The sequence below is a fragment of the Lolium perenne genome, chromosome 5 (assembly GCF_019359855.2).
Source record: "Lolium perenne isolate Kyuss_39 chromosome 5, Kyuss_2.0, whole genome shotgun sequence".
NCBI lineage: Eukaryota > Viridiplantae > Streptophyta > Magnoliopsida > Poales > Poaceae > Lolium > Lolium perenne.
In genome coordinates, this window is record NC_067248.2 from 69,051,731 (window position 1) to 69,073,327 (window position 21,597).

Consider the following 21,597-nt stretch of genomic DNA (forward strand, 5'->3'; position numbering starts at 1 on the left):
ATAATATTCTAGATTCATCGGATCCCACAAAACACAACATGTTGCATTACAAATAGATAATCTTGATCATGTTAGGCAGCTCACAAGATCTAAACAATGATAGCACATGCGGAGAAGACAACCATCTAGCTACTGCTATGGACCCATAGTCCAAGGATGAACTACTCAGCATCAATCCGGAGGCGGGCATGATGATGTAGATCCCCTCCGGTGATGATTCCCCTCTCCGGCAGGGTGCCGGAGGCGATCTCCTGAATCCCCCGAGATGGGATTGGCGGCGGCGGCCTCTCAGTAATGTTTTCCGTATCGTGGCTCTCGGTACAGGGGGTTTCGCGACGAAGGCTATTTGTAGGCGGAAGGGTAGGTCAGGGGGCGACGCGAGGGGCCCAGACCACAGGGCCGCGCGGCCAGGGCCTGGGCCGCGCCGCCCTGTGGTCTGGCCACCTCGTGGCCCCACTTCGTTATCCCTCCGGTCTTCTGGAAGCTTCGTGGAAAAATAGGAACCTGGGTGTTGATTTCGTCAAATTCCGAGAATATTTCCTTACTAGGATTTCTGAAACCAAAAACAGCAGAAAACAACAACTGGCACTTCGGCATCTTGTTAATAGGTTAGTGCCGGAAAATGTATAATAATGTTGTAAAGAATGTATAAAACATTCAAGTATTGTCATAAAAGTAGCATGGAACATAAGAAATTATCGATACGTTTGAGACGTATCAAGCATCCCCAAGCTTAGTTCCTACTCGCCCTCGAGTAGGTAAACGATAACACAAATAATTTCTGAAGTGACATGCTACCAACATAATCTTGATCAACATTATTGTAAAGCATATGAGATGAATGGAGTGATCTGAACAAAAGATTGCTAACAAAGATAATGACTAAACAAATGAATTATATAGCAAAACTTTTCATGAATAATACTTTCAAACAAGTATCAATAAGACTTGCATAAGAGCTAACTCATAAGCAATAAATTCAAAGTAGAATGCATTGAAGCAACACAGAGGATGATTAAGTTTCAGCAATTGCTTTCAACTTGTAACATGTATATCTCATGGATATTTGTCAACATAGAGTAATATAACAAGTGCAATAAGTAAACATGTAAGAATCAATGCACACAGTTAACACAAGTGTTTGCTTCTAAGATAGAAAGAAGTGGGTAAACTGACTCAACAATAAAGTAAAAGAATGGCCCTTCGCAGAGGGAAGCATGGATTACTATTTTTGATTTTGAAAACATAGAAACAATTTTGTCAACGGTAGTAATAATTCATATGTGCTATGCATAATACTTCCTATAAGTTGCATGTCTCATGCATAGAGTACTAATAGTGCTCGCACCTTGTCCTAATCAGCTCGGAAAACACGAATTATCATCGCATAACATATGTTTCAACCAAGTGTCACAAAGGGGTACCTCTATGCCGCCTGTACAAATGTCTAAGGAGAAAGCACGCATTGGATTTCTCGCTTTTGATTATTCTCAACTTAGACATCCATACCGGGACAACATAGAAAACAGATAATGGACTCCTCTTTTAATGCTTAAGCATTCAACAACAAATAATATTCTCATAAGAGATTGAGGTTGTATGTCCAAACTGAAACTTCCACCATGATTCATGGATTTAGTTAGCTGCCCAATGTTCTTCTCTAACATATGCATACTCAAACCATTTGATCATGAAATCGCACTTACTTCAGACAAGACGAACATGCATAGCATCTCACATGATATCCAACAAAGGTAAAAAGTTGATGGCGTCCCCAGAAACATGGTTACCGCTCAACAAGCAACTTATAAGAACTAAGACACATAACTACATATTCATCACCACAATAGTTTTTAAGCTATTTGTCCCATGAGCTATATATTGCAAAGATAAAGGAATGAAATTTTAAAGGTACCACTCAAGTAATTTACTTTGCAATGGAAGAAAAATACCATGTAGTAGGTAGATATGGTGGACACAAATGGCATGGGTTTTGGCTCAAGGTGTTTGGATGCACGAGAAGCATTTCCTCTCAGTACAAGGTTTGGGCTAGCAAGGTTGTTTGAAGCAAACACAAGTATGAACAGGTACAGCAAAACTTACACAAGAGCATATTGCAAGCATTATAAGACTCTACACTGTCTTCCTTGTTGTTCAAACACTATACCCGAAAATATCTAGACTTAGAGAGACCAATCATGCAAACCAAATTAAACAAGCTCTACGGTAGTTCTTCATTAATAGATTAAACTACATGATGCAAGAGCTTAAACATGATCTATGAGAGCTCAAACAATTGCCAAGTTGCCAAACCATATGCAGCATTTTCTGATTCCAACCAAATAGCAATTTAACGAAGCAATTTAGCCTTCGCCGTGAACATTAAAGCACAATTAAGAACACAAGTGTTCCATATGAAAAAGCGGAGCGTAATATCTCCAATATAAGAATGATGGGATCCAACTTTATTCAAACCGAAACAAAAATAAAAGCAAACCGACGCTCCAAGTAAAGAACATAAGATGTGATGGAATAAAAATATAGTTTCACTAGAAGTGACCTGATAATGTTGTCGATGAAGAAGGGGATGCCTTGGGCATCCCCAAGCTTAGATGCTTGAGTCTTCTTAAAATATGCAGGGATCAACCACCGGGGCATCCCCAAGCTTAGACCTTTCACTCTTCTTGATCATAGTATATCATCCTCTTCTCTTGACCCTTGAAAACTTCCTCCACACCAAACTTCAAGCAAACTCATTAGAGGGTTAGTGCATAATCAAAATTTCACATATTCAGAGATGACACAATCATTCTTAACACTTCTGGACATTGCAAAAAGCTTCTGAAAGCTAATGGAACAAAGAAACTCATTCAACATAGCAAAAGCGGCAATGCGAAATAAAAGGCAGAATCTGTCAAAAACAGAACAGTCCGTAAAGACGAATTTTGCAGGGGCACTTAACTTGCTCAAAAGGAAAAACTCAAAACTAATGAAAGTTGCGTACATATCTGAGGATCACGCTCATAAATTTGCAGATTTTTTTGATTTTTTTACAGAGAGCTCTGCGCGAATTCGTGACAGACAGCAATGCTGTTTCTGCGCACCAATCCAAATCTAGCATCAACTTTAACATAGAAACTTTACTTGGCACAAAAACATGATAAGGAGAGGTTGCTACAGTAGTAAACAACTTCCAAGACTCAAAAATACAGTAAATAAAATAAAACATGGGTTATCTCCCAAGAAGTGCTTTTCTTTAACGCCTTTCAGCTAGGCGCAGAAAGTGCAAATCAAGTATTTTCAAGAGATGAAGCATCAACATCATTACCTTGGGAGTTGGGAGTTTTCTCAACAATGCATTGTATCTGGTCTATATAAGTAACTCCTCTCTCATTTCTCCTAGGCTTACTATTCTCATCAAACAAATTTTCAGGAACAAGCCAAGCATAGTTATTTTTGAAAGCTTCATGCATCCCTAGGAGCTTACTAGGTATTGGCGCTTTAATTTCCCTACCATCATTAACATTATTAGTGTACTTAATTCTATCAATATCCATCTTTTCAAGTATTTGTTTAAAATCAGGAAAGAAACCAAGCCTCTTATGCTTAATAAAAACTTTTCTAGCTTCTTTAGCTATATCCTCAAATTCTCTAACAAGGATTTTTAAAACAAAATCTCTCTTTTCTCCCATCTCCATATCCGAAAGTGTAAGAAACATATGTTGTATTATGGGATTGAGATTAACAAATCTAGTTTCCAACATGTGTACTAAACAGGCAGAAGCACTTTCATAAGTAGGAGCAGTTTTTAATAATGATATATCTTCAAAATCTTCATCCATACTAACATGAGTGAAAAATTCTTGTATATTATCTCTTCCAATGATAGACCCTCGTCCTACCGGTATTTTTTCCAGAGTAAACTTAGGATGGAGCATGATGAAATAAGCAAAAAGTAAACTAAACAAGTAAAGTAAAGACAAGTAACTAATTTTTTTGTGTTTTGATATAGAGCTAGTAAATAAGACAGAAAGTAAAGCAACTAATTTTTTTTTGTTTTTAGATATGAAGCAAACAAGACAGTAAATAAATAAAGTAAAGCAAGACAAAAACAAAGTAAAGAGATTGGAAGTGGAGACTCCCCTTGCAGCGTGTCTTGATCTCCCCGGCAACGGCGCCAGAAATTTAGCTGCTGGCGTGTAGTTGACGTGGGAGTTAGAAATCTTTGGGGTGCAACTTTCTTCAGGTCCCCGGCAACGGCGCCAGAAATTTAGCTTGATACGCGTAGATGCACACGTCCATTGGGAACCCGAAGTGGAAGGTATGATGTGTATAGAAGCAAGTTTCCCTCAGTATGAAACCAAGGTTATCGAACCAGTAGGAGCCAAGAAGCACGTGAAGGTTGTTGGTGGAGGAGTGTAGTGCGGCGCAACACCAGTGAAACCGGCGCCAACGTGGAACCTGCACAACACAATCAAAGTACTTTGCCCCAACGTAACAGTGAGGTTGTCAATCTCACCGGCTTGCTGAAAACAAAGGATTAAACGTATCGAGTGGAAGATGGTGTTTATTTGCAAAGAACAGTAAAAACAATGATTGCAGTAGAATGTATTCAGATGTAAAAGAATGGACCGGGGTCCACAGTTCACTAGTGGTGTCTCTCCAATAAGATAACTAGCATGCTGGGTGAACAAATTACAGGTGGGCAATTGACAAATAAAGATTCAATACATATCAACGATGATTACTATGAGATTTAATCAGGGCATTACGACAAAGTACATAGACCGCTATCCAGCATGCATCTATGCCTAAATAATCCACCTTCAGGTTATCATTCGAACCCCTTCCAGTATTAAGTTGTAAACAACAGATAATTGCATTAAGTATGGTGCGTAACGTAATCAACACAAATATCCTTACACTACAAGAAAAGTTCTGATAGACAACGTCCCAAAATCGTACACTAAGGGGTATTTTTCGTCGCCTATGGGCCTAACCCGACGATATGGGTTCTGTTGTCGAAACTGCGTCAGGCAAAGTCCAACGACGATTTTTTCGGTCCGTCGCGCTTGGGCGCCCTTCCGCCACGGAAAATCGGACCGTTGCGGAAGTGTTTTCGGGAGCCCGTTGACTGCTGACGTCATGCAAACTGACACGTGGCAGACGCCGTTAATCGCGATTAACGGCGTTAACCGGCTGAAACCCCGTGGTAGATGGTAGGCCCACACGAGGCCTGCCACGTCTTAAGCGGGCCGGGCCAGATGACATAGTTTGACCGGTCAACTATATAGCTGGGCTGGTCCATTAGTTACGTGGGCCGGGCCTAACCTCTAATGTTGACTGGTCAAAAGTTAAATGGGCCGGCCCATTTAACATGTGGGGTCCACCTTACAGCAACTGGGCCGGCCCAAGAAGCAAGTGGGCCGGGCCAAAAACACAGGTGGGTCCCACTTTCCTGTTAAAAGGCCGGCCCATTTAGTGTGTGGGGTCCACCGTATAGCAAGTGGGCCGGCCCAACAAGCTAGTGGGCCGGGCCAAAAACACAGGTGGGTCCCACTTTCCTGTTAAAGGGCCGGCCCATTTAGTGTGTGGGGTCCACCATATATCAAGTGGGCCGGCCCAACAAGATAGTGGGCCGGGCCAAAAACACAGGTGGGACCCACCTTCCTGTTAAAGGGCCGGCCCATTTAGTATGTGGGGTCCACAATATAGCAAGTGGGCTGGCCCACCAAGATAGTGGGCCGGGCCAAAAACACATGTGGGTCCCACATTCCTGTTAATGGGCCGGCCCATTTGGTATGTGGGGTCCACCATGTAGAAAGTGGGCCGGCCCAACGAGATAGTGGGCCGGGCCAAAACACAGGTGGGTCCCACCATCCTATTAAAGGGCCGGCCAATTTGGTGTGTGGGGTCCACCATATAGAAAGTGGGCCGGCCCATTTGGTATGTGGGGTCCACCATCTAGAAAGTGGGCCGGCCCAACAAGATAGTGGGCCGGGCCAAAACACAGGTGGGTCCCACCTTCCTATTAAAGGGCCGGCCCATTTACCATGTGGGACCACCATAGAGCAAGTGGGCCGGCCCAATAAGCATGTGGAGCCCATTATCGTGTAGCAAGGCCGGCCTACTAAAGAAGTGGGCCGGCCCAAAATGAAAGTGGGTCCCACACTCATCGTAAGTGGGCCGGCCCAATCTGTTGTAGGGCCCTACTTGTTTGACTAGTCAACTTGCATTAAATTTCATGAGCCTAAAATCTGATTTCAATGATACACACAATTACATACACAAATAAAACAAATAGGAAAATTACAAGGCAATTAATGTGCCCAAATAAAAAAATTACATAGAATCATTGAGGACTTCTATTAGCATCATCAATAACACGTTGACATTTGGCAATCGCCTTGATTGAATCTTGTGTACTCTTTGTCAACATATCAGCTACAGATCTTAAAGCAGCAATACCATGTCTTTTATAAAGTACAGCCTTGAGATATTCTTGTCTGATGAAAGAAATGGTCTAGGTTGACGGCTATGAGAAGATGCATCAGAAGAAAGATCAGAACTTTTTGTGGGCCTCACTGGTAATGAAGATTGCTTCATCACAACTGCATTCTGATAATAATGCAAAAAGAGTTAAACGATGAACTATGCAAACATTTATTATGCAATGTAGATATAAGATAATAACAAGTTGCATAAATAAGACATGTATGGAACTTGTACTAAGCACAAACTTACATCATAATGTTGCACGAATTCGCTACGAGATCCTTTTTTGGCGACTATCTTCTAATGATGACTGCTTCATTAAAACAGCATTCTGGTAACATTGTAAACATAGTTACAACAATTAACTATTCAAACATGTATTACGCAATGTAGAGATCAGATAACAGCATGTAGCAGAAATAAGCACAAGATAAGATAAGATGCATGTACTAAGCACATACTGGCTCACTGCAGGTCCTTCTCTTGCGTGCACTAGTCGTGGTCAACATGCCTATCATTTTAGGTTCAGCCATCAAGTGAAATGCTAATCCTCCTGCTCCATTGTCCTTAATCTGTGTGTAGATATCACATTTAAGACCAAGTCAGCTGGTTTCAAATAACAAAAAACTTGAGCTGCCAAATGAATAAGCCAATAGTTACCAGATATCAAATTAAAACCAACTAGATGTTGCTTTGCATGAGATACGAATTTCAGACATTCAGATTTAGAGTAGGGTAATGCCAAGGTTTTACACATAAAGTAAACTGGCATTAAGAATGACCAAATGTCAGGTTCAAATCACCCTCGAAGTTTCTCCAAGACAAGCATATCAAATAGGCAGAAACATAGTAAAGCATGAATGGCATTGCTATGGCAGGGTTCCAAGTGTTAATCTCTTGCATAAGGAACAATGCATATAGGTTATAGATAATAACGGAAGTAAGCGCCAAAATTACCAACCACGAACTCAGATTCCAACCTTACCTAGCGTCCCCATTGTAATGTTGGATGTTCTAATAAGTGGTTCGCATGATCAATCCCAAGGAAAAATAACATTGACAAGTAAGTCTACGATAATACAAAGACCAGACATGCACGCAGCAATAACTATATAAGCTAAAGACGAGGTATAAGAGCAAGCATATTGGAAATGCACATAGCATGATTATAAAAGCAGTGTGAGAATAGCAGACACGAGAAAACAGCTAGCGGTGAGCTAATGACGTGGTATAAGAACAAGCAGATTGGAAATGCCCATAGCACGACTATAAAAGCAGTGCGACAATAGCATGCAGTACAAAAACAGTTGGCAGCAAATGAATGGGTACAAGGCTATAAATATGTGGATGCACACAGGTGTCAGTAGAATGAACAGGATGGTAGCGACCGGATAATGCTTTTGTACTGTACAACATTTAAACAAACTTCATGCGAAGCAACACATCAAGAAAGTTAACGGCATATGAGATCTGCAAATAACTACACAAAACATGGCTAAAGAAATACCGCGATCTAACGGGCCAGCGTACTAACCAAGCTGCGGCGGGGTGGACGGGGGCGGCAACTTGCATTCCAGCGGCGGCGAACGCGGGAGACGATGAATCGACCCTGTTTCAGTAGAAGCGGGCGTTAGTGAAGCAGACCTGGTTGGCTGGCAAGGTATTCGGTGAAGTTGATACAGCCGCTGCGGCGAGGTAGTCGGTGGCGAGGTCGGTGGCGAGGTCGGCGGTGAAGCAGATCCGTCGGTGGCGAGGTCGGCGGTGAAGCAGATCCGTCGGTGACGAGGGCGGCGGGGGAGCGGATCAGGTGGGTGGACAGCCAACACGATCAAGGCTACGCTGTGGAGGAGTATGCCGGCGGCGAAGCAGATCTAGTACTGTAGAGAGTCAGAGCTTTGGCGTGTGAGAGTATTTTTGAGCTAATGGGGCGAATGGTTGGTGGGTGGGTGTGGGCCTGTGGGGAGGGTTCGGGATCTAGGCAAGATATTTCATTGTTACCGAATGAGCCCTCCATGGTCGGTGGGTTGTAGCTTCCGGACCAGGGTTAAAAGGGTAAAACTGGTCACGGGATTTTCGAATGGATGCGGCGGGATGATTTGGCGCGTGGCCGAAATTTTCAGTTTCAAGCTACAGTACGAGCAGAACGACAAAAATAATGTTCTTCCCCAGGGAGCTCTCATTTCTTCCTCTTCTCTTTCTCTCTCGAGTCTCTCCCACTCCCCCGGCTTCTCTCCCCCTTCTCTCCGGCGGCCTCGCCGGCCGGAGACGAGGCCGACTTCTCTCTGTATATTGTACACCCTCCGAACTAAATTAATTGATTCAACTTTCCTTAGACGTGTATGTATCTAGAGTAAAAACATGTGTGGATACATCCATATTTAGATAAGCAAAGTTGAGTCAGCTAATTTGGATCCGAGGGAGTTAGTGTTGTTGTAAGCTTAGATCCAGTGTTTCCCATGAGCAGAATGGCGCAATGGAGTCGGGGATCTCGTCATCGGCTTCGAGATCTGGCCTATGGTGAATGCAGCGGATCTTGCCGGCCAAACCCCGATCTGGTGCCATCAATGTGATGGCGCTAACGGTGAGGCTTGCTTTGGTCAGTGCTTCAGATCTGGCCAATGGGGAAGTCAAGCTGCTAAAGTTCACAAGCTCGGGGCATACGACGGCGTCATCCGTCTTGCCCGTGCACATCTTGGACTTTCAGCGACCCTTCTCGAAAGCCAATATGCCGTTCTTTGAGGCCCTTCTTCTCCTTCGTCCTGGCGACTACCGGCGACACCGTCCCAAGTGGTGCGTCCCCGACGACGGAGTTGCTGGAAAGGATGCGGAGCAGAGATCTGATGTGCGGTCGAGAAGGACTCGATTGATTTTCTTCTATATGTTTTGGGGTCCTTTTTGTAAAGTTGCAAGTTCTATTAGTTATTGTCTAGTACTTTTGGTCCTCTATGTAATTTTTTGGACTAGTTTCCATTGGCACTGATAAACTTGAATTTTGACAAGTTCACGAGGAAAAAAATTCCTTTGCACATATGGCCTATCATGTATAAACATTCTTGAGATTTAAACTATATGTAATGTGCCATGCATTAACCCTAAACCATATATATGTAACTAACCCTAGCTGATCAAACCCTACTTAATTAAAACAAATAACCCTAAACTATACGCATGCACTTTATGCGCAAAGGCGCGGGTGCCTCTAATAATGTGTGTGCGCACTCGATCGATGATCCCTAAACCTTATACAACCCTGAAACCCTAATCCCTAATCCCTAAACCCTAAACACCCTAAACACTAAACCCTAGACCCTAAACCCTAACCCTAACCCTAAACCCTAATTAAACCCTATATATAGGCCAACGACACTTAATTGTGCATCAAGCAGGCCAGGGGTGCCTCGCGGTCCTCTAATTAAATTAAATGTGCCATGCATTAACCCTAAACCATATATATGTAACTAACCATAGCTAATCAACCCTACTTAATGAAAACACATAACCCTAAACTATACTAGCTATAACCCGATCTAATAAAAACATGCTCTATATATAGCAGCTAGCTAGCAAACCGTAGATTAACACCAATTAATATATACATGGCCTATATCGATCATGTTGTATAACATATCCCTGAGATTCATTAATTAATTATATAATTATCGTGATAAATTAATTAACTTTAATTTTGACAAGTTCTCTCGAATGAAAACACATTTGATTAAGTTGCCTCATAATATATATATATAATTAGTGTGCATGCATGGCCTACCATGCATTCGTGCATATATTTTAATGTATATTTGAACATATTCTTGGGGATTTCAATCTCTCTCTCTCGATCATCTATATATCGTTGGTGGCCAAAAAACACACATATATATATATGCATGCAATTTATGCGTAAAGGCGCGGGTGCCTCTAATAATGTGTGTGCGCACTCGATCGATGATCCCTAAACCTTAAACAACCCTAAAACCCCTAAATCCCTAATCCCTAAACCCTAAACACCCTAAACACTAAACCCTAAACCCTAGACCCTAAACGTACCCTAAACCTAACCCTAACCCTAACCCTAAACCCTAGCTAATCCTAAACCCCAATTAAACCCTATGTATAGGCCAACGACACTTAATTCACTACAAGAAAAGTTGCCATGGCCGACGAAGTTGAAGTCGCGCCGTGGTTGCTGGTGTACCATGGCCGACGATTTTGGTCCCTCCGTGGTGCATGTCAAAACTTTTTTTTTTCTCGTTTTTGAGGCCACCTAGCCCGACGAAAGCGGCCAAAACGTGGCGTATGGTGGCCCGGGACGTGGTGCATCTCGAAATGTCGGGTTCGCCGGCCGAGTCAACGCAAATCCGCACCGCCGAGGGATGTAGGGCCCAGATGGCAGCCTCTCTGGCATTGTTTTTTCTACATCGCGCCATCTCGTTCAACGTTCTCCGATCGAGCCGTTTACGATGCAGGATCATGGGTCCCGCATGTCATCCTCTATGAACCAAAATTCTTTCTATTCTTGGATTTTTTTTACCCCCTGATTTCTGGCTACTTCCTTTTTCTTTTGATCCCTTGCCGCCTTGGAAACGTTGAGACCGCTGCTGCTAAATGGGACCCGCATGTCATCCTCTATGTGCAATCAACTTTCTTTTCTTGGAGTTTTTTTTGGCACCTCAAATTTGGTCACTTGCCTTTTTCTTTCGATCCCCTGCCGCCTCTCAAACGGTGATACCGCTGCTGCTAACTGGGACCCGCATGTCATCCTCAATGTACTATAAAACTTTCTTTTCCTGGATTATTTTTGGCACCTCAAATTTGGTCACTTGCCTTTTTCTTTCGATCCCCTGCCGCCTCTCAAACGGTGATACCGCTGCTGCTAACTGGGACCCGCATGTCATCCTCTATGTACTATAAAACTTTCTTTTCTTGAATTATTTTTGGCTCCTGATATTTTTTCACTTGCCTTTTTCTTTCGATCACCTGCTGCCTCTCAAACAGTGATACCGCTGCTGCTAAATGGGACCCGCATGTCATCCTCTATGTACTATAAAACTTTCTTTTCTTGGATTTTTTTTGGCACCTCATATTTGGTCACTTGACTTTTTCTTTCGATCACCTGCTGCCTCTCAAACAGTGATACCGCTGCTGCTAAATGGGACCCGCATGTCATCCTCTATGTACTATAAAACTTTCTTTTCTTGGATTTTTTTTGGCACCTCATATTTGGTCACTTGACTTTTTCTTTCGATCACCTGCTGCCTCTCAAACAGTGATACCGCTGCTGGCTCATGGGACCCGCATGTCATCCTCTATGTACTATAAAACTTTCTTTTCTTGGATTTTTTTTGGCACCTCATATTTGGTCACTTGACTTTTTCTTTCGATCACCTGCTGCCTCTCAAACAGTGATACCGCTGCTGCTAAATGGGACCCGCATGTCATCCTCTATGTACTATAAAACTTTCTTTTCTTGAATTATTTTTGGCTCCTCATATTTTTTCACTTGCCTTTTTCTTTCGATCCCCTGCCGCCTCTCAAACGGTGATACCGCTGCTGCTAACTGGGACCCGCATGTCATCCTCTATGTACTATAAAACTTTCTTTTCCTGGATTATTTTTGGCACCTCATATTTGGTCACTTACCTTTTTCTTTCGATCACCTGCCGCCTCTCAAACGGTGATACCGCTGCTGCTAAATGGGACCCGCATGTCATCCTCTATGTACTATAAAACTTTCTTTTCTTGGATTTTTTTTGGCACCTCATATTTGGTCACTTGACTTTTTCTTTCGATCACCTGCTGCCTCTCAAACAGTGATACCGCTGCAGCTAAATGGGACCCGCATGTCATCCTCTATGTAAATCATGTTTCTTTTCTTGAATTATTTTTGGCTCCTGATATTTGGTCACTTGCCTTTTTCTTTCGATCTCATGCCACGTTTGAAACGTTGAGGAACCTGCAGGCTCATCGGACCCGCATGTCATCCTCTATGTACTATAAAAGTTTATTTTCTTTATTTTTTTCACCCTCTGATTTTTGGCTATTTCCTTTTTCTTTTGATCCCCTGCCGCCTTGGAAACGTATGGTAAGCTGCTGACTCATGGGACCCGCATGTCATCCTCTATGTACAATCAACTTTCTTTTTCTTTTGATCTCAAGCCGCATTTGAAACGCTGAGACCGCTGCTAAATGGGACCCGCATGTCATCCTCTACGTACAATAAAGTTTCTTTTCTTGGATTATCTTTGGCTCCTGATATTTTGCCACTTGCCTTTTTCTTTCGATCTCATGCCGCCTTTGAAACGTTGAGTAAGCTGCTGGCTCATGGGTCCCGCATGTCATCCTCTACGAACAATAAAAGTTTCCTTTCTTGGAGTTATTTTTTACCCCTAATTTCTGGCTATTTGCCTTTTTCTTTTGATCTCCTGCCCCTCTGAAACGATGAGGACGCTGTTGGCAGGTCGGTCCCACATGTCATCCTCTATGAACAATAAAAGTTTCCTTTGATGGATTTATTTTGAACCCCTCATTAATTTCTGGATATTTCCCCTGCCGCCTTGGAATCGTTGAGGATGCTGCTGCCTCATGGGTCCCGCATGTCATCCTCTCGTAACGGTAAATGTTTATTTTCTTGGATTTTGTTGACCAAACGATTTTTGGCTTATTTTTCTTTCGATCACTGCAGCCTTTAAAACGTTGAGGACGCCGCTGGCTCACGGGTCCCACATGTCAACCTCTATGAACAATAAACGCTGAGGATGTTGTTGCCTCATGGGTCCCGCATGTCATCCTCTCAGAACGAAAATGTTTCTTTTCTTGGATTTTTTACCAACAGATTTTTGGTTTATTTTTTCTTTCCATCCCCTGCCGCCTTTAAAACGTTGACGACGCTGTTTGCTCATGGGTCCCCGATGTCAGCCTCCCCGTACAAGAAACATATGATATCTTGATTATTTTGCAGACAATAAACAATGTATTGCGCTCTGAGCTATTTCAAACGGATAATTAAATCTTTATTTTTACATAAACAAACTTATATGTTGAATCTCCTTGTTTTTTTGTCTTTGCGAAGCATAGGACTTTCCTGTTTTTAGAAAATTGAACTTTCCTGTTTTGGAGTGGGCTGAAATTGTACGAGTCAAAAGGCCAAGCAGGATAGTTCGAAAGCCCAGATGTCCAGATGCAGCCCAATTGAAATCTTTCTTCTTGGATTTTTTTCACCCCCTGATTTCTGGCTACTTCATTTTTCTTTTGGTCCTGTGCCGCCTTGGAAACGTTGAGACCGCTGCTGCAAAATGGGACCCGCATGTCATCCTCTACGTACAATAAAATTTCTTTTCTTGGATTATTTTTGGCTCCTGATATTTGGTCACTTGCCTTTTTCTTTCGATCCCGTGCAGCCTCTCAAACGGTGATACCGCTGCTGCAAAATGGGACCCGCATGTCATCCTCTACGTACAATAAACTTTCTTTTCTTGGATTATTTTTGGCTCCTGATATTTGGTCACTTGCTTTTTTTCTTTCGATCTCATGCCACGTTTGAAACTTTGAGGAACCTGCTGGCTCGTGGGACCCGCATGTCATCCTCTATGTGCTATAAAAGTTTATTTTCTATGGTTTTTTTCACTCTCTGATTTTTGTCTATTTCCTTTTTTCTTTTGATGCCCTGCCGCCTTGGAAACGTTGAGTAAGCTGCTTACACATGGGACCCGCATGTCATCCTCTATGTACAATCAAGTTTCTTTTCTTGAATTATTTTTGGCTCCTGATATTTCGTCACTTGCCTTTTTCTTTCGATCTCATGCCACGTTTGAAACGTTGAGGAACCTGCTGGCTCATGGGACCCGCATGTCATCCTCTATGTGCTATAAAAGTTTGTTTTCTTGGATTTTTTCACCCTCTGATTTTTGGCTCCACGATATTTCGTCACTTGCCTTTTACTTTTGATCCCCTGGCCCCTTTGAAACGTTGAGTAAGCTGCTGGCACATGGGACCCGCATGTCAACCTCTATGTCCATCAACTTTCTTTTCTTGGATTTTTTTTGACCCCCTACTTTCTAGCTACTTTCTTTTTCTTTTGATCTCAAGCCGCATTTCAAACATTGAGACCGCTGCTGCAAAATGGGACCCGCATGTCATCCTCTATGTACAATAAATCTTTGATTATTTTTGGCACCTCATATTTGGTCACTTGCGTTTTTTTCTTTCGATCTCATGCCACCTTTGAAACGTTGAGTAAGCTGCTGGCTCATGGGTCCCCCATGTCATCCTCTACGAACAATAAAAGTTTCCTTTCTTGGAGTTATTTTTGCCCCCTAATTTCTGGCTACTTCCTTTTTCTTTTGATCCCCTGCCGCCTTTGAAACGTTGAAAACTTTCTTTTCTTTGATTATTTTTGGCACCTCATATTTGGTCACTTGCCTTTTTCTTTCGATCCCCTGCCGCCTCCCAAACGGTGATACCGCTGATGCTAAATGGGACCCGCATGTCATCCTCTATGTACTATAAAACTTTCTTTTCTTGGATTTTTTTTGGCTCCTGATATTTGGTCACTTGCCTTTTTTCTTTCGAGACCTCCTGCCGCATCTCAAACGGTGATACCGCTGCTGCTAAATGGGACCCGCATGTCATCCTCTATGTACAATAAAGTTTCTTTTCTTGGATTATTTTTGGCTCCTGATATTTGGTCACTTGCCTTTTTCTTTCGATCCCATGCCGCCTTTGAAACGTTGAGGAAGCTGCTGGCTCATGGGTCCCGCATGTCATCCTCTATGAACAATAAAAGTTTCCATTGTTGGAGTTATTTTTTACCCCTAATTTCTAGCTACTTCCTTTTTCTTTTGATCCCCTGCCGCCTTTGAACGTTGAAGAATCTGCTCGCTAATGGGTCCCACATGTCAGACTCTATGGACGATAAACCTTTCTTTTCTTGGAGTTATTTTGACCCCTAATTTCTGGCTATTTTGCCTTTTTTTTGGATCCCGTGCTGCCTTGGAAACGTTGAGGATGCTGCTGCCACATGGGTCCCGCATGTCATCCTCTCAGAACGATAAATGTTTCTTTTCTTCGATTTTTTTACCCACTGATTTTTGATTTATTTTTTCTTTCGATCCCCTGCCGCCTTTAAAACTTTGACGACGCTGCTGGCTCATGGGTCCCGATGTCAGCCTCCCCGTACAAGAAACATGTGATATCTTGATTATTTTACAGAGACAATAAAAAGTGTATTTCGCTCACGAGCTATTGCAAACGGATAAATTAAATCTTTATTTTTACATAAACGAACTAATATGAATCTCCTTGTTTTTGTTTTGTTTTTGCGAAGCATAGGACTTTCTTGTTTTGGAGTGGGCTGAAATTGTACGAGTCAAAAGACGTCCGGCGAGGTTAGAAGGCCCAGATGGCCGGGCAGCCCCAATTTATATCTGCCTTATCTTTTATTATTTTTAGATCACTAGGCCCTTCAGCGGTACATGTTTTTTCTTTTGGGCCCCGGTGCCGCCTTGGAAACGTTGTGGACGCTGCTGCCTCATGGGACCCGCATGTCATCCTCTATGAACTATGAACTCTAAAAGTTTCTTTTTTCTTGGAATTTTTTTCACCCCTCTGATTTTTGGCTATTTCCTTTTTCTTTTGTTCCCCTGCCGCCTTGGGACCCGTATGTCATCCTCTATGTACAAAAAACTTTCTTTTCTTGGAGTTTTATTCCCCCTAATTTCGGGCTACTTTCGTTTTCTTTTGATCTCAAGCCGCATATGAAACATTGAGACCGGCTTCTTTGCAAAATGGGACCCACATGTCATCCTCTATGTAAAATAAAAGTTTCTTTTCTTGGATTATTTTTCACGCTCTGATTTTTGGCTATTTCCTTTTTCTTTCGATCCCGGCTGCTTGGAAACGTTGAGGATGCTGCTGCCTCATGGGTCCCACATGTCATCCACTATGAACAATAAAAGTTTCTTTTCTTCGATTTTTTTCACCCTCTGCTTTTTGGCTATTTCCTTTTCATTTGATCCCCTGCCGCCTTGGAAACGTTGAGGATGCTGCAGCGTCATGGGACCCGCATGTCATACTCTATGTACAATAAAAGTTTCTTTTCTAGGTTTTTGGCTCCTGGTATTTGGTCACTTGCCTTTTTCTTTCAATCTCATGCCGACTCTCAAAGGTACAATAAAAGTTTCTTTTCTTTTATTATTTTTGTCTCATGATATTTTTTCAATTTCCTTTTTCTTTCGATCTCATGCCGTCCTTGAAACGTTCGGACATTTGCTACAACATGGGACCCTATGTTATCCTCTATGTACAATGAAAGTTTCTTTTCATGGATTATTTTTTGCTCTGATATTTGGTCACTTTCCTTTTTCTTTCGATCTCATGCCGCCTCGGCCCTACGAAACGACGAGTAAGTTGTTGGCTCATGGGACCCGCATGTCATCCTCTATGTACAATAAAGTTTTTTTCTTGGATTTTTACCCCCGATTTTTGGTCACTTGCCTTTTTCTTTCGATCTGTGCCGCCTTTGAAATTGTGGACTGCTGGCTCATGGGTCCCACATGCCAGCCTCTATGAACAATAATATTTCTTTTCTTGGATTTTTTTACCCCTGAATTATTGCTATTTGCCTTTTTCTTTGGATCCACCACCGCCTTTGAAACGATGAGGACGCTGCTGGCGCATAGCTCCCACATGTCAGCCTCTAAGTACAATAAACATTTCTTTTCTTGGATTTATAGTTGACCCCTAATTAATGGCTACTTCGCTTTTTCTTTGGATCCCCGACCGCCTTTGAAACGTTGAGGACGCTGCTGGCTCATGGGTCCCATATGACAGCTTCTATGAAAAGTAAAACATTTACTTTCTTGGATTTATTTTAGACACCTAATTAATGACTACTTGGTTCTTTTCTTTTGATCCCATGACGCCTTTGAAACGTTGAGGGCCCTGCTGGCTCATGGGTCCAACATGTCAGCCTCTATGAACAATAAGAGTTTCTATTGTTGCATTTATTTTTGACCCCTAATTTCTGGCTATTTGCCTTTTTTCCATTGCCTGCCACCTTAGAAACGTTGAGGACGCTGCTGGCTGGGTCCCACATGTCAGCCTCTTTGTACGATAAAAGTTTCCTTTGCTGGATTTATTTTTGACCCCTAATTTCTGGCTATTTGCCTTTTTCTTTCGAACTCCACCGCCTTTGAAACGTTGATGACGCTGCTGCAAACTGGGTACAATATGTCAGCCTCTTTGTGCGATAAACCTTTCCTTTCTTGGATTTTTTGGACACCTGATTTCGAGCTACTTGCCTTTTTCTTTCGATCTCCTGCCCCCTTTGAGAAACGCCGAGAACGATACTGGTTCGTGGGTCCCACATGTCATCCTCTCTGAATGATAAATGTTGGGGCTGCGGCGGCTGCAAGATACGTCCACATGTCGGCACATTTGTTGAATAAACGTTTCCTTTCTCGAATTTATATTTGACCCCTGATTTCTGGCTACTTTGCCGTTTCTTTCGATCCCCTGCATGTCTGCTACTCCACGGAAAAAACAGACCGGCATGTATTCATCACAATACTGGTAGCTAATTTAGGAAAAATGTGTTCATCACGGGATTCAAACAAAGATCTTCATCTCTGCTAAATTTTGATTTCACCAAAAACCGAACAGCGTGTGTTCATGACTTTAACTTCACAAACACTATGGTTTCTCTATAAAATAAGGTCACCATCCGTTCCTTTATTGTAGGCATTTGCGAAAAGTGTCTTTGGCTAATGGGCACCAGTGCTCTGCTGTTTAAAAAAAAATCAAATAGCACACATATTTGTTTCAAAAAAATCTGAAAATGAATGTAGACATAATAAATAAAGTAACCTACAAGCGTGTAAAATTTTAATATGATATTCTTTATATTCTAGACTACACAAAAAAGACAAAATCTGTTGAAATTTGGAGATTTGAAATATGCATACCCAGATCCACACGTTTGTTACTTTTGTGTAGCCCAGAATTTTTTTTATTTGAAACTGAAATTTTGCACGTTTATGGGACAATTCATTAGCTACTCCATGATTTGTTTTCTAATTTTTTGAACAAATAAATTTTTTTTTTATTTTTTTCTAAAATAGCAGGAGCAATGGTGCCCAAGAGCACCAAATCTCTTAATAGGCATTTGCGCCTAATAGCGTGAGCTTAGCTAATTTTTGAAGAAAAAAGATGTCCATTGTGGTATTCAGGACAAAGATCTTCATGTACACTGCTGCACCAAACAACAAACCAGCATGTATTCATCACAATACGGGTAGCTAATTTGTGAAAAATATGTTCAAGACGGGATTCAAACAAAGATCTTCATCTCTGCAAAATTTTGATTTCAGCAAAAACCGAACAGCGAATGTTCATGAGGTTAAGTTCACGAACACTATGTTTTCTCTATAAAATAAGGTCACCATCTGTCTCTTATTTCTCAAGGAAAAACAGGTGGAAGTGTTGGGACGAACCACATGGGTGCTTCGGCTCTATGTTCAATCTTCTCTTTTTTGTACTGCAATCTTGAGCCTATGGCAGGACCTCCATTGACGTGCATTACGCACCAATTTGGCCTTGGACGTATCCATGTATCACGGGCGCGATTGTGGGTAGCAAAGACACGGTCGAGGTTTGAACAATTGGAAATCTGGTTACTGCAGCCTCTGCGTCGGCGGCGGGGGTAGCATGAAAATTGGGTGATTGAGTCCAAGAAATAAAGAACACCCCTTCAAATTGTTCAATCTTTCCCACCTTGCCTCTTCTACAGGGTCCAAGGTATGGGCAGATCTCAAGAAAACGTAGCACCGTACCAAAGGATAAGACCTCAGCTTGTTACCCATATATAATATTGGAGGACCGAGGATGGGCCGATAACCTTTAACCTGAATCCACGCGAGATCAGATTCACCAGTAATGGACTCTGCTCTCATTGGTGCCAGGAACCAAGTGCGCTGGTCAGAAAATCCAAGAAATACATCTTCATCTTCATAATTATGATTATCACCATCATCATCTAATTCTTCATCATCTAATTCTTCATCATCAAATTCGTCTTCTTCTAATTCTTCTTCTTCTAATTCTTCTTCATCAGCATCATTATCTTCATCGGCACCTCCATCGCCTTGAGCCACATTTGCTTCATCATCTTCCATGACAGCATCTCCCTCGATTTGAGCGAAAATTGCAGCCACTTACGCTTCTTCATCTTCAATGACAGGGCGTCAATGAGACGCGGGGCTGCATGTGTCCCTGCAATGCACAAAGATCAACCACAATGCTGCAAGTAGGAACTACACTGAAAATTATCTCTTCTCTTCTATCTTCTATTTTCTACTACTATAAGGCACCAGTTTTTAACAAGACATGTCGCAGCAATTCCAACATTGGTGTCCAAAATCTAACGGTTGGGATTAGAGGTATTCGCGTGAAAAATACCACACCAGTGTCCACGTGTTTCTAGAACCGTCATGTTTCCATTATGAAGAAAAATCAGAGCAGTCTCACACCGATATCACACGTCCCACTTGATAGTGATTAAGAAAGGTTCCAAATTTTTGTTCATATTTATAAACTGTATGCTCACACTTATTTTGATGGTATAACCAAATTATTAGTTGTATTGAAAGTTTGAACAACATTTAGAACGCAACTTTTATACATCAGTATTGCGAATCGTAATTGGTCCAACATGTGCAGCATGCCATTTACTAGTTAAGACATAAAACAAAGACTCACCACAGGTATATGGTTCCCAAACCAGAACATCTCCATATGGATATGTAACTGCGTATACACGATGTAGGTGTGAACTTGTACCATATCCAGGAATGCCCATGGCATCGACATAGCTGTTTCTATCAAAGAATTCAGGGTTTCTCAGGATATTCCACTCCTTTTCTAGGGGCGCTTGTAGGATAGCAATCAATTCGTCAAATACAACGATTACCTCGTAATGCCATGGCCACTGCTAGATCATCTTTGTACGGCCTCTTGACGATCCGTACTTTGAGCAGTTCCAAACTTTTATCTATTTTGTATTTGAACACGAATGGTGGGCTGCCAGGCCACCATTCACTAGTAGGGCCCAAACAAATTCCTGCATCTTGCAGAGATGGAAGAGGGTATATAGTATCTGATATGTATATGTTGCGGATCGTCAAGTGCCCGTCCTGCTGGACAAATGCCACCCAGTCGCCGTTACAACCCACCCAGTGCATGGGTCCATGTCCATCCAGTTCCTCCTTGGTATGGATAAATGCTGGAACTGTCGGCTTGTCTAATGGCATCGGCAACGCGTGAATGCCCTGCAAATAGGATTTGTTTCAAAATTGTCTATGCATGCAAGGTATTCGACGTAATGAAGAGCGGATTGTGCAGAACTGAAGCACATATGTAATGGATAAATAAAGCAATTCCGAAGAGTACATGTGCATAGTGAAGGCAGCAAACCTTACAGTACTCCCAAATCAGGTGATTATGTTGAGTCTAAATTCATGCATGATGTTTGGCAATAAGAAAAGTTGATTGAAAAAACACAAGCTGAAACGAGATGAGTAAATAAATAAATACTCTTACAGTATTGTCGCGGTCGTCTGGCCATGTCTCGGGGTCGCAGTGGAGCAGGCTCGGTAAACCGAACGGAACCTTATGCGCTCCGCGGATGGCATGCCGCATGCCGATCATGCCTCGCGCGAGGCGACCAGTGTCTTGAGGATATCCGCCCGCTCGGCTATGTTCTCCACCGAGTGGGTAGTGGAGGTTGCCCCACCCCATGGACTGGTGGTAGCAATCAGGAATCTCCTCAATCTTACGCTTCGCTTCATTGGAGTCGGTAATCCAATGCAAGGGAGAGAGGGGTGAACGGGAGAAAGAGACAGAAGAGGGTTTTTTTTGGAGAAGATGCAGTAGTAGTACTACGATACTAGGAGGTGGAGATGCGGGGCATGTTTCCGGGAGAGAGGAACCACTATTTCCCTTAAAAAAAATAACAGCACTTGCGCATTAGAACTTGGGGCGGGGATATAGCGGTAAGAGGTATTGACCAACTTTCCCTCACCTTGACCCCACGTGGTTGTGAACCCGAGA